A 10620-nucleotide genomic window follows, 5' to 3' on the forward strand; every position below is an offset into this window, starting at 1 on the left:
TGGGTGGGTGGTTAAAAACATGATAAATGAAAGTATTTTTGTCTTTGGAGATATTTGGGTATATGTATGTGTGTGTATATATGTGTGTGTGTGTGTGTGTGTGTGTGTGTGTATCATTTTCAGTATGACCATATCTAACTTTCTGTGGATTCAGAAATTTTCTAACAAATATAATCACACTGGGAAGATACAACTCATTAATTCATTTATCTTTCCTTAAATACTCATTGAGTACCTACTATGTGCAAGTATTTAGATACTATGTGCAAGATTTAGATGCTGGAATTACAGCAATGAACATGTCTTTATGAATTTCATATCTAATGAAGTAAAAAAAAAATAATTACTCTGTAGTATAAATTTTCCACTATGTTTTCCCCCAGATTTGAAATACTATTTTCCCCCTAAGCTAGAGAGCACAATCCTCAAAAAGATAAAAATGCCACCCTAGGACTTCCCTAGTGGTACAGTGGATAAGAATCCTCCAGCCAATGCAAGAGACACAAGTTTGATCCCTGGTCCAGGAAGATTCCACATGTCAGAGCAACTGAGCCCCTGCGCCGCAACTAATAAGCCTGTGTGCTGCAACTACTGAAGCTCGTGTGCCTAGATCCTGTGCTCTGCAAAAAAGAAGCCACTGCATTGAGAAGCCCGTGCACTGCAACAAAGAGTAGCCACCACTCACCACAACTAGAGAAAGCCTGTGTGGAGCAATGAAGACCCAGCACAGCCATAAATAAATAAAAATAATTTTTTAACAAAGTGCCAGCCTATATTTAGCTGCCCTTTCTCTGAAGTTATCACATCCTCTCTGGGCATAGAAAAGATTATTATATTAGGAAAATGTAAAGTGTCTTCATGGAGAAAACACTCAAAGTACTTTTTCTTTCCCATGTATTTGTGTTAATCTTTTGCAAGGCAAAAGTGAATGTAGGGGTTGACAACATCAACAAAATAGCATTCAGCAAAGCAGCTTAATTTTATCTATTATATTATTCTAAGGATATCTATTTTTGAGAACTGAAATATTTTATGTGGATAAATCACAGTATGATGAGTTGATGGATACCTACAAACTGACTAACCTGTTAAATCATTGGGACATTATTTTTTTTTTTTTTGTAAAACCTTTGGCTTGCATTTTTCTTAGCATAATATATATATTTTTTTAATTTTAAAATCTTTAATTCTTACATGCATTCCCAAACATGACCCCCCCCCCACCTCCCTCCCCACAACATCTCTCTGGGTTATCCCCATGCACCAGCCCCAAACATGCTGCACCCTACGTCAGACATGGACTGGCAATTCAATTCTTACATGATAGTATACATTATTTTTTTATTTAAAGATTTCTTGAATTGAGAAACCACAATTCTCTGAACATTTACCTTGTATTCAGAAGTTTATTCAACTGTGGGATATGATGTTTCTACAAACCATAAAAATTTTTACAAACTGCAGTTTAATGGTCTCTCTCCCATACCTTTCCTTTGAACTCCAAATCCATATATCCAACCCTATCTCTTCTGGCCATATCCAGTACTGAATTCCTGAATATTTCAACCTTACTCCCAAACCTCTTCACCCAGTGTTCCCTATCTTAGAAATGTTGCCAACTTCTCATCAGTTTCTCAAGTCAAAAGCTTAATATATCATCATTTATCATCCTTTTAATATATTACTGTCTTTCACCCTTAAACCAATTCATTAGCAACTCTTGCCAGATTTATCTCAAGGATATATTGTAAATATATCCACCTCTAAATCTGGACTGCCCCCATAATCTCTTCCCTAGGCTACTACAGTAGATCCCAGCTGGCCGCCTCATTCATGCTTGTTCTCTCCAGTTCATGCCCCACACTGCTGGTAGAGTAAACTTTTTTTTAATATAAATTTATTAAATTCAAATCTGATCATGTTCTTCTCTACCTAAAACTTCCATGATCTCCTATTGCTTTAAAAATCCACTCCAAGATTTTAAACATGTTCTAAAAGACCCTGCTGAACTCAACAGTCATCTCGTATCTCTCACCTTTTTCTCAGTTCCAGCCATATTGGCTCTCCTTACTTTCCACTGATATCCCATGCTTCTTCCTACTTCAGGGTCTTCCCACATGCTATTCCATGTGCCTGAGGTGAACTTTGATCCTTCTTCCTTCTTTCTTCTAGTTTAATCTTCATTTTGTGGTTCATTCAAAGTGACACAATCTGGCAAGTGCCTCAGACTAGCTTAGGATCTCACCCTATGCTCCTCTGTTGAACTTTTCATGATGGGAAATAATGAGTTCCTTATGCAATTATGTGTTTCATATCTGCCATCCTCCTAGAAAGTAAGTTCCACAAAGTCAAGGACTGTGCCTATATTGTTCACTGTTACATTCCTGCCACATCTTCCAGTGTCTGGCAAATAATAGGCATCAAAAATATTCCACTTATGGGTGTATATCTGAAGCAAATAAAAACAGTATCTTGAAGAGATATCCATCTTGATTGCAGCATTATTTACAGTAGTCAATATATGGAAACAAATGTTCATCAATGAATGAATGAATAAAGAAAATGTGGCATCTACATGTATGTTAGATATAAAATAAGCCTTAAAAAAGAAAAATCACATGGCTAAATTTGGAGAACATTATGCTAGTGAAATAAGCCAAACACATAAAGACAAATATCACATGATCTCACTTTATAAGTAGAAGCTTAAAAAAAATTAAGTCAAACTAATAGTAGCAGAGACTAGAATAGTGCTTACCAGAGGCTGGGAGTAGGAAAAAAGGGGAGATATTGGTCAAAGGTGAAAAATTTCGGTTATGAGTAATTTCTGGAAACCTAATGTAGAGTGTGGTGGCTATAGTCAATAATAATGTATTCTATCTATGAATTTTGTTGTGATTGTACATCTCATGTGTTCTCATCATAGAAAAATGGTAACTATGAGAAGTGATGAATATGTTAATTAGTTTGATTATGGTAATGATTTCACACTGTATACATATATCAAAACATCACATTGTATACCTTAAATATATGGAATTTATATTTGTCAAAATAAATAAATAAATTTTAACCTACTTAGTGACTAGATAAATAATATGGTATAGGAATTCTTCAGGAAACAATACAAGAGTACTATTTTAAATGGGAATGAAACGAGTTTATTACCAAATGAAATTGTTTCATCATCAGGTTTTGTGTTTATAATTAAGCAGATGATACACACATGGTTAATAAAAATTAATCAGTACAGAATGTCATACAAAGACATACTAATAAATTATCATGCCATCATTGCCCCCTGTTGTCTTCCCCAGAAATAATTACCGTATTCAGTTTCTTGTGAATACTGCTAAAGATTTTGTGTGTTAGAGTGTGTGTGTGTGTGTGTGTAGCAGTAATATATTTATTTTTTGACACAAACAGTAGCATGCTATAAACATTACTCCTTACTTTACATGTTTATTTTTTTCATTTAATATATATTTGGGAGATCCTGTATTCTTAGTATATACATGGATGCCTCATTTTTAATGGCTTCCTATAATTCCATTATATGGGTACACCAAGATTTATTTAATATTTCTTTATTGATGGATATTAAGTTTGTCTAGTCTTTTTCTACTATAAATGATACTGCAATGAACAGCCTTTCCTTAGAAAGGCAATATAGGATAATAGTTATGAATTCATTTTTGAGTCCCTATTCTATCCAGCTGAACAATCTTAGGTAAATTATTTATTCTCTCTAAATCTCACTTTCCTCATCTGTAAAAATGGTGACAATAATATTACTAAGCCTCCAAGGTAGTTATGAGGGATAAATAAATAAAGTGCTTAAGACTATATTTGACTGGTAGGAAGCACTCAGTAAATGTTGTTGTTAGTAATAGTACCTACAGTAGTAATAGACATTGTGAGCATGTGGGAGATACAAATTTTCACCAATCTGATTGGCAAAAATGAAAATACCAATACATAAAATATGTTCCCTCCAAGATAGCTTGGGAATTGAACATATAAAGATATTAAAGAATGGCTTATGTAAATAAATTCAACAATCATAAAAGTTAGTAGCAGGAAGGAAGGAAATTTTTTTTCACTGAACTATCCAAAGCATCTAGAAGAATGCCTGTAATTGGATAGGAGCTTAATAAATATTTCTTCAATGCTGAAGGGGTAGAGAGCTATAATACTGATCTATGAAATCCCTTTCAATACCATGGTTAACCTCTTTCCCAAACTGTGTTCTTGGGAGGAAAGTATTTCATCAGGATATTAAGAGGGATTTCATTATCAAATACATTTAGGGAGCAATTAAATGGTTTCCTTATTGAAGGACTCTTCAAATCTTTTATAATAAATATATATGTGACCTATGAAGATTTCATAATAAGTTTTAAGCCACAGAACACACCTTAGGAAACCCTAGGCTGGAATTGGTCTGATTCAGAATGTGAATCAGACAAAATTTTAACATATATTAAAATTTTAACATATATGTGTTTTCATAGAAGATAGTATTGCCTGGTCATGAGTAGGACATGCAAAATAATTTCTAGGAATGGTAATGGGCCAGATGAACCAGAACTATAACATACTCTTCCCAGATTTTAGGGTTAAAGCTGAAGTTCCAGTACTTTGGCCACCTCATGCAAAGAGTTGACTCATTGGAAAAGACTCAACTCATTGGAAAAGACTCTGATGCTGGGAGGGATTGGGGGCAGGAGGAGAAGGGGACGACCGTGGATGAGATGGCTGGATGGCATGACGGACTCAATGTACGTGAGTCTCAGTGAACTCTGGGAGATGGTGATGGACAGGGAGGCCTGGCATGCTGTGATTCATGGGGTCGCAAAGAGTCGGACACGACTGAGCAACTGAACTGAACTGAACTGAACTGAGTGCAGTTTATGATCCAGCAGTCACATAATTTTACACACACATACACACACAGTGTCCACTATCAAAGAATCTCATTCTTACCATATTGTAGAAAACCAAACTAAGCAGACACTGATCTCCTACTATATAAAGTAAGTATGTCATGTGCAAGATACAAATTTTCACCAATCTGATTGGCAAAAATGAAAATACCAATATATAAAATATGTTCCCTCCGAGATAGCTTGGGGATTGAACACATAAAGATATTAAAGAATGGCTTATGTAAATAAATACAATAATCAACAATTATGTGTGTGTGTATAAAATTATGTGACTGCTGGATCAAAAGTTATGACCAACCTAGATAGCGTGTTGAAAGGCAGAGACATTACTTTGACAACAAAGGTCCATCTAGTAAAGGCTATGATTTTTCCAGTGGTCATGTGTGGATGTGAGAGTTGGGCTGTGAAGAAAGCTGAGCATCAAAGAATTGATGCTTTTGAGCTGTGGTGTTGGAGAAGACTCTTGAGAGTCCCTTGGACTGCAAGAAGATCCAACCAGTCCATTCTGAAGGAGATCAGCCTGGGATTTCTTTGGAGGGAATGATGCTAAAGCTGAAACTCCAGTACTTTGGCCACCTCATGCGAAGAGTTGACTCATTGGAAAAGACTCTGATGCTGGGAGGAATTGGGAGCAGGAGGAGAAGGGGACGACAGAGGATGAGATGGCTGGATGGCATCACGGACTCGATGGACATGAGTCTGAGTGAACTCCGGGAGATGGTGATAGATAGGGAGGCCTGGCGTGCTGCGATTCATGGGGTTGCAAAGAGTCGATCACGACTAAGCGACTGAACTGACTGACTGACTGATGTCATATAACCATCAATACTCTGAATTCTCAAAGGGAGCTTTTTGCCTTAGAAAATAACCATGTCTGTATGAATGTATAGCTCTTAATATCCCTCAAGAAAAAAAAAAAAAGGAGTAACAGTTCAGAAGTATATTATCAGTATCTTGCTACAAGTTCCATACTTACAAAGGAGAATTTTTTAAAATGAAGAACTAGTGTTAGGGCTTGCTTTGAATTAAAAGTTTTCAGTCTAAACCTGTTGTTGTGTGGTAATAGAAGTTCACAAACATAAGTAGTTAGGACAAGAAAAAAAGAATAACTATAAGTGGAGAAAGTCCAATTTACTGGAGAACAACCTGATATTACACAAAGTAGTACTTTTGAGCATACAAACTCTCTGAGTCTTACAGTATACCCAGACAAAGTCAACTTACACTTTTCCATTTCAAAATAGTACAAATATTATTACACCCATTTTTCTCTTGTATAATTTGAGTACTTTGAGTTCATGTTCATTTCCATCTTTAAAATATAATCAATGTAATCACAGGAATCATTTCTGCTATATCAGAAATATGTTTTAAGTGCTGGTATTATCAACAAAGTGACTATTTGTGGTAACTATTTGTCAGTTTCTCTGATACAGAAATAATCAGAATGCATTTGCATTTTTTCATAGTCCTTACAAAACAAAACAAAATAATAAACTATAAATAGTTTTGTGGGAATTTCATGAACCTTTACAGAAAGTCTTACTGTTCTTCTTTTAGCTGTTTAATTGTAATGTCATAGTAACAGAAAGCAGCATACCCAATTCTGCATGGATGAATAAGCACATTCAACAAGGAAGATTTAATAGAGTAAATCAAACACTGGATTAAACATTTCTGCATAACAGACCACAAAATGGTCATTCATTTCACCAATGAATCCTTGGCATTAGAAGCAAATAGAAGTGCTACCAACATAATTAAACAGAGTATTAAGTGGCCTGATTGCTGTTTCCCTGTATTTTATCAAACTAACATCCAGTTAATTAGAATTGTCTAAACATACTCAAGCATACACTCTGAAAAGATTAAGTATCAGCACTGTTCATTTGGATTTCATCATTCAATAAAATAATTTGCTTTCTTTTGTTTTATTATCTGCAAAGTTTGAATGTAGCAAATTCTGTATATGGTTACACAAAGTAAAAAATTCAGGCAAGCACATGGAACTCTGCAATATAGGATGGCTTCCCATTTAATTGTATTTGATTTTTCATTTTGATAAGAAAAAATTCACATTTAAAAAGATAATTAAAGGGTGAGCTATCCCCTCCAGATTTGCTGACAAAAACCTCACATGAGAATTTACAACATAAATGTTCATAGCAAAAATTTAAAATATTCTATACTTTGTACTAGTAGCCTTTCCTATTATTTGTGTTTTATTAGTACAGTCTGATTTTACTATAATACATTCATGTTTTATCTCAACACAAAAACATTTTAAATTGGTCTTTACAGGATATTGTTGAATAACCTAAGATTCAGAGTTTTATTTTCTCTGATCATCAAAGATAATATTTTTCTAAGTCTATGTATGACTCAAAACATTAAAAATAGAATCATTTCGTGTTTGGACTGATTTGGTGACAAGTTTGAATATGATGAGGTCATTTGAGCCATATTGTATATTATCCATCGGAATAGATTAGGAGTTTAGAGAGAAATATATGAAATGCCTACCAAAAAGCAAGAATTATCTCTGTATTTCTATAGTATCAATTTCTACCATTGCCACTGTACCTTCTCCTAAAAAATACCCCTCCTACATCCCTGCCCAAAGGCAACAATCATGTCTTAAATACCACTTGACTTCAAGCCTCTAACCATAGTTGACTGGAAGGAAAAGAATAAAGCTGACCCAAGAGAATCCATGGCTTGCCAAGATTTATGCCTAGACCTGAGGTCTGTTTTTAAAAAATAACCCAGGCCAACCAGATTCCTTATTCAGGAAATTCTAAACAAATGAGACAGATAGAAGTTATAGTATAAGAGAAGCTGAAAGAAGTATTGAGATTTGTCTTGATGTGAAGTGGGCTGGAGCAGTCATTGTGTAAAGCATCCATCTTGTTTATGGCCATAATCAAGATAAATACCAAAGGAAGTTGACTGATAAAGAGAAAGGAGAGAAGAAGAGAACTGCAAAGAGAAGTACAGTTGCCATGAGGGCAAGAGCAAGTTCCTGCCCTTATGAAGAAAGACTTGTGTCTGTCCCAGGACGACTGTGTTTTTTGGTTTTTGTTTGTTTGTTTGTTTGTTTTTGTTTGTTTGTTTGTTCGTTTTATCCTTCAGTTCCAGCAGACTCCAGTGTCGAACAATAACACCCTATTTTCTTCAGGTAGCCTGTGTGAGTTTTGCCACAAAAACAGATTCAATAAAAAGATTTTTAAACACCTATGTAGTGGACCCTGCAAAATAAAAGACAATTACAGATGGCTCTCTGCAAACTATCTCTCCACCCAAAAATTTCAGCTGAAAGAGAATTTTATTATCAACATTCAAATATTGCATGCATGTTTAGTCACTCATGCATCCCTGACTCTTTGTAAATCTATGGACTATAGCCCACCAGTCTCCTCCTGTCCATGGGATTCTCCAGAAAAGAATACTGGAGTGGGTTGCCATGCTCTACTCCAAGAGCTCTTCTTGACCCAGGGATCAAACCTGCATCTCCTGAACTGCAGGTGGATTCTTTACCCAGGGAGCAAATGGGAAGCCCATTCAAATATTATTGCAATTCAAATTTAAGTAATGATCAAGAAGTCATAGGATGAAAACAGATCTTAAGAGATAACCTGTTTATCTTTGCCTTCAGCCCAGTTTGTAGTCAAATTATTCCAGGTGGCTTGAAGAAGCTATTATATTTTGAATATCTCTGGAGAACTGTATCTCCATCTTTTTGCCCATTTCTTCACTGTTAGGAAACTACTACTGCAATGCTGGTTGCTATAATTTTTAATATTAAGTTTGGAAATCTAAGTGATATATTAATAACTTATTAACATATCATCATGAAGTGATTAAATATAAAACAACTGATGCCAGTTCAGCCTAGCATTCAAAATGTGACATACAATGGTCCCAATATATGCATGATATCAAGGACCCTGTGAGAAATGTTATAGAACTATCAAAACATATGAAATCAGCTGTGTTAATGGTGAATCCTCAGTTGCAGTCCTAATTTCCTCACAGCAGTATACAAATTACAGGTTTTCCTCCAATATAAAGACATAGAGGAAAACAATAGAGTGGGAAAGACTAGAGATTGCTTCAAGAAAATTAGAGATACCAAGGGAACATTTCATGCAAAGATGGGCACAATAAAGGACAGAAATGGTATGGACCTAACAGAAGCAGAAGACAGTAAGAAGAAGTGGCAAGAATACACAGAAAAACTGTACAAAAAGCATCTTAATGACCTGGATAACCACAGTGGTGTGTTCACTCACCTAGAGCTGGACATTCTAGAGTGTGAAGTGAAATGGCTTTAGGAAGCATTACTACAAACAAAACTAGTGGAGGTGATGGAATTTCAGCTGAGGTATTTCAAATCTTAAAAGATGATGCTGTCAAAATGTTGCACTCATATGTCAGCAAATTTGGAAAACTTAGCAGTGGCCACAGGACTGGAAAAGGTCAGTTTTCATTCCAATCCCAAAGAAAGGCAATGCCAAAGAATGTTCAACTGACCACACAGTTGCACTCATTTCACATGCTAGCAAGGTAATACTCAAAATCCTTCAAGCTAGGCTTCAACAGTACATGAACTGAGAACTTAAAGATGTACAAGCTGGATTTAGAAAAGGCAGAGGAACCACAGATAAAATTGCCAACATCCGCTGGATCATACAAAATGCAAGAGAATTCCAGAAAAACATCTACTTCTGCTTCATTGACTATGCTTAAACCTTTGACTGTGTGGATCACAACAAAATTGTGGAAAATTCCAAAAGAGATGGGAATACCAGACCATCTTACCTGCCTCCTGAAAAATCTATTTGCAGGTCAAGAAGCAACAGTTAGAACCAGACATGGAACAATGGACTGGTTCCAAATTGGAAAAGGAGTAAGTCAAGGGAGTATATTACCACCCTGCTTATATAATTTATATACAGAGTACATCATGATAAATGCTGGGCTGGATGAAGCACAAGCTGGAATCAAGATTGCTGGGAGAAATATCGATAACTTCAGATATGCAGAAGACACCACCCTTATGGCAGAAAGTGAAGAGGAACTGAAGAGCCTCTTGATGAAACTGAAAATGAGGGTGAAAAAACTGGCTTAAAATTCAACATTTATAAAACTAAGACCATGGTATCTGGTCCCATCACTTTATGGCAAATAGATGGGAAAACAATGGAAACAGTGACAAACTTTATTTTCTTGGGCTCTAAAATCACTACAGATGGTGACTGCAGCCATGAAATTAAAAGACACTTGCTCCTTAGAAGGAAAGTTATGACAAACCTAGACAGCATATTAAAAAGCAGAGACATCACTCTTTTGATGAAGGTCCATCTAGTCAATGCTATTATTTTTCCAGTATTCATGTATGGATGTCAAAGTTGGACCATAAAGAAGGCTAAGCACTGAAGAATTGATGCTTTTGAACTGTGGTGCTGGATAAGTCAATCCTAAAGGAAATCACCCTGAATATTCATTGGAAGGACTAACACTAGAAGCTGAAGCTTCCGTACTTTGGCCATACTGATGTGAAGAGCTGACTGACTGGAAAAGACCCTGATGCTGGGAAAGATTGAAGGCAGGAGGAAAAGGGGGTGACAGAGGATGAGATGGTTGGATAACATCATTGACTGAACAGACA

The sequence above is a fragment of the Ovis canadensis genome, chromosome X (assembly GCF_042477335.2).
Source record: "Ovis canadensis isolate MfBH-ARS-UI-01 breed Bighorn chromosome X, ARS-UI_OviCan_v2, whole genome shotgun sequence".
NCBI classification, from domain to species: Eukaryota; Metazoa; Chordata; class Mammalia; order Artiodactyla; family Bovidae; genus Ovis; species Ovis canadensis.